Source organism: Morone saxatilis, unplaced genomic scaffold (genome assembly GCF_004916995.1).
Source record: "Morone saxatilis isolate NCDOM2014 unplaced genomic scaffold, NCSU_SB_2.0 Contig22, whole genome shotgun sequence".
Taxonomy (NCBI): domain Eukaryota; kingdom Metazoa; phylum Chordata; class Actinopteri; family Moronidae; genus Morone; species Morone saxatilis.
In genome coordinates, this window is record NW_023339785.1 from 3,393,704 (window position 1) to 3,397,541 (window position 3,838).

The following is a 3,838-nucleotide window of genomic DNA, read 5'->3' on the forward strand; positions in this document are numbered from 1 at the left end:
TGAATTACAGCAATTATTAGTGATAATAAATGTTAGTTTGCATAGGCGAGATATCTAAATACAAATGAAGAGTGCTGGTAACTAATTAGAAAAGTTCAAATGTGGCATTGAAATGTTCCTGAGGTTAAAAAAGTTGTGGATCATTTCACATTAGAACAATTTCACCTCCAGAGCAAGAAACACTTCCCATCTCTATTTTCACATTGTTTTCCCTGGCTCGATTAAGAATGTCAACTTGGGATTTGGCGATAATAAAGTATGCAGACTGGAAGAGATGGAGTGTAATTTTGCTCCCCTCGTCCTGTACGGGAGTTTTCCGTGGTGTACCAATCAACACAGGTGCCATTCCCCAGTAAATGTAATTTGCGAGAGGCAACAAGCCGTGAAAGAGACTATAATCACCTCTGCTATCCCTACCTCTCTGCAGACAGCTGGGTCTCCTCACCTCTCCATCTCTTTTTTACCTGATTAAGCTTACACCTGACAAGGTTGCATGCATACAGAGGACAGTCCTCTAGAGTTCAGAGAGCTTACACCAGAAGTTTGTCTGAAAAACATGAGTCATTTTATTTATTGCGTACTTTATTTATTTGATCCCAAGAACCACAAATTACAAAAGTAACAAGTGGCTTCTCTTGTTGATCTCTGGTCTTTAAGACTTTATTTGCTGTGTTTTCAGTATCGACCCCTTTGGACAAGGCCTAAACTGGACCTGGAGTTTGGAAATGAAGTGGAACTGACTGATGTGGTCTTCCTGAATTCTGCAGCTTTTTGTCTTGGCCGTCTCCACTCTTTGTTCCCAGTCAGTCCAGTGTATTTTTGAGCTATTTGGATATTTCTGTCAAAGAGCTTTATTAACTAAAAGTATGTAGCACCCGGACAAATTGGTTTAAAATAAGATTAAAAGCAAGACATAAACAAGATTTAAAAAATGTACAATACAAAAGGTCAGAACTAATAAAAAATGAAGGTGAAAGAAATCCCTTCCAGTGTTGCTCTAAACTTGTCCTTTAGTGTGAGGAGTGTAAATGCATAGACATATATTATACTTATAATTTATTTTAAATTTATAGCTGTGAAAAATAAGTTTAATATTGAAAGTGTTATCAGAATGTGACATTTTTATCTAAATAGAAATCACACTTTTCCTCAGTTCCACAATGTCACTTTATTATTTACCAAATGCTCCTTGTTTCCTGATCAATGCTGCCCCCTGCTGGCAGAATAAAGTCACTGCCTTTAATGGCACATTGCAGGATATGCCACCACCAACCTAAACCAGCACAAAAGTCTCCATTTTCTGAAATATTTCATTCTATTGTGGTACATTTTTCTTTCATCATTCTTAATTTAAAATCCAACTGTTGCTACTGTTTTGCAAAGTGCCGTATATAAACTAATATAATAGTTTACTTCTTTCAAACATTCCTGTTGGACAGTTGAGATCTCACTACAATACTAGCTCTTCATGATACAATAAAGCCACTGATTATGTGGTTAGAAGCACATTAACACATTTACATCATAAACACTCAATGATTCATGGATTTATATAACACCATTTTCCCTTTGTAACACCCTCAGTGAGAGTGGTAGATGGGGATGAGAAGAGTGAAGGGGAAGAAGATGGGAGCAGGAGATAAAGGCAGGCCCAAAACTTGAAATCTATAAACTGTTATCTCCTCCACAAGTCTCAGAGAGCCAGAATGGTTATTGACTAAAGCATCACAGTACAGGTGGGGCATCTAAGGACCCTCATTCACTTCGAAAAGCTCATCAATATTTAGTATTTTCCTTTGCCAGACAGGGCCCACTATCGTCTGGGTAATGCTACGCAGACAAAAGAATACAGGATGAAAAGTACAGTTGAAATGAGTAATAAAGCTGTTGAACAACAAAGTAGAAAAGCCTTTACTAATGTCTACATTTTGGATATTGACCACTCTGTTGCCTTATGAAAGATTGCATTAGCCAACTGATCCAATCATTTTAAAGCATAATTGCTGTCCTTTGTTTTAGTGTCTCGTGATGGAGTGCAGTTTCATGAGCTCATTCTAAGTGACAAGAACCTAATTCTGGGGGAACACTGAGAATGTTTGGGATGAAAAATGCAGAAAGAATATTGGCAAAATTGCAGGTAATCTGTCTAAAGCCTTGTCATCACTATCTGCCTTTTATAACCCAATTCCAGATAAACTCTAAAACAAACTGTCATGATTGACAGCGAGACGATCGGAAAATGTCACATCCAGTTCTTTTTGTCAGAATGGTAAACTGTCACTTATTGTTGTGGTTCCTCTTCTACTGTAGTGTAAGGTAGAGGCCTTTGTGTGTAACTCACACAATGCTGTGACTTCTTTTTGCCTTACTGTTGGCTTACTGCAATAACTATCCTTTTGGCCTTTTTAAAAATATCTTAAGATTTTAGACTGTACTCTGTCCTTGCCTTGGGAGACACGTCTGTATTTTCATTCATCTCGTTCCCCCTTGAAACTCAAGAGAGAAAACACTGGTCTTTCTGTCCTGTCAAGTCTGTCCTCAGCAGCACTCCAGTTATCAGAGCTTTCCACAGCCCAAAGTGGTGTAATCTAAATATTTGGTCTGAACAGTTCAACATTTGAAGAAGAGTCAGTTATTGATACAATAGAAAGTTTACTGCATCGTTATAAAGTGCCAAACTTCACGTAGCTTCACTGGAAGAAGTACCATTGGATTAAATAAATGATGCTAAAATGACCCGTGTAGTCTATTATCATCAGGGAAAGGAGCTCTAAGGAGAGAAGAGGAGGAAAGGTATACAACTAGTTTGACTAGCTGAACCTGGGTTAAATACTGTTAGTCCCTCTGGATACTGTCGGCCTCAGCAGTAAGTCCATGGGGTTGCATTAGAGCAAGGACAGACAGTTTATATACTGACAAAGAAGCCTTAGTTATTTTGTCTTGCTAATGTTTTGTTTGGAATTCCAGAGAGCCAGACTCAGCTATAGACCGAACCCTCAAGGCTTCCCATTCACCTTGAAACCTGCATTGACTTTAATCTGGAGCCTGTGTTTCTATTGTCCCAGGAACAAGAGAATGTCGTGGTTTAAATGAAGTCCTCAAGTTTATTGTTGTCCACGAGAGAGGTTAGCCATGTCACTGTGCTTTTAGAGGCTGTCTTAAGGTACAGAGCAATGCTATTTGTAGTTCTCTATTTTGAAATGTAAAAAGCGTAAAGCTCAAGTTTACTCAGTTTATTCCAGTGTGAGTAAATGCTATATCCTCAAATGTATGACACAAAGGTTACAGCACAGCAGTTTATGTAGCCATGCTCTCATTCACTCCACTTTAAACCTATTTCCATATCATTTATGTGATAGAAAGGATTAACAAATATCTCCCACAACCGGGACAGAACAGCAATTCAATAAATAAAACAAATATCCCAGTACTTCAGTGATGAACTGATCACTTCATTAGGGTAATAACACATGTGATACAAGACCTCTTTAATGTTAGTGCTTCTGGGTAAACAAAGGTCCAATTTCATGTCCATTTTCCCAGCGTTCAGATAAGACTAAAGCACGTGCAATTAAAGTAAACAGCTGTAACAAAAGAGAGTTAAGAGTAAATGAATGGCTAAGTACAGTTTGTGCTTGAAGAAAAAAAAAGACACTGACACAATCTATTTCAAAGCATTTTACTAAATTAAAAGCAATCAGTACATAAACTGTACAACTTTTAGTTTTCCCCATGATTATTTGCATGTCAGGAATACATTCCCATTTCCTCATTTAAAGCAATATATATGTTACATCAGGAAATTGGACAGAGGCACAGAACGGTTACATAAATCCTT

General features: G+C 37.7%; 1 protein-coding gene across 1 annotated transcript in view; it reads left to right on the top strand.

Moving 5' to 3' along the window:
* Positions 1 to 3,838, top strand: part of pde6a (phosphodiesterase 6A, cGMP-specific, rod, alpha) — a gene marked incomplete in the record, with an annotated part of 56,118 nt that overhangs the window by 7,377 nt on the left and 44,903 nt on the right.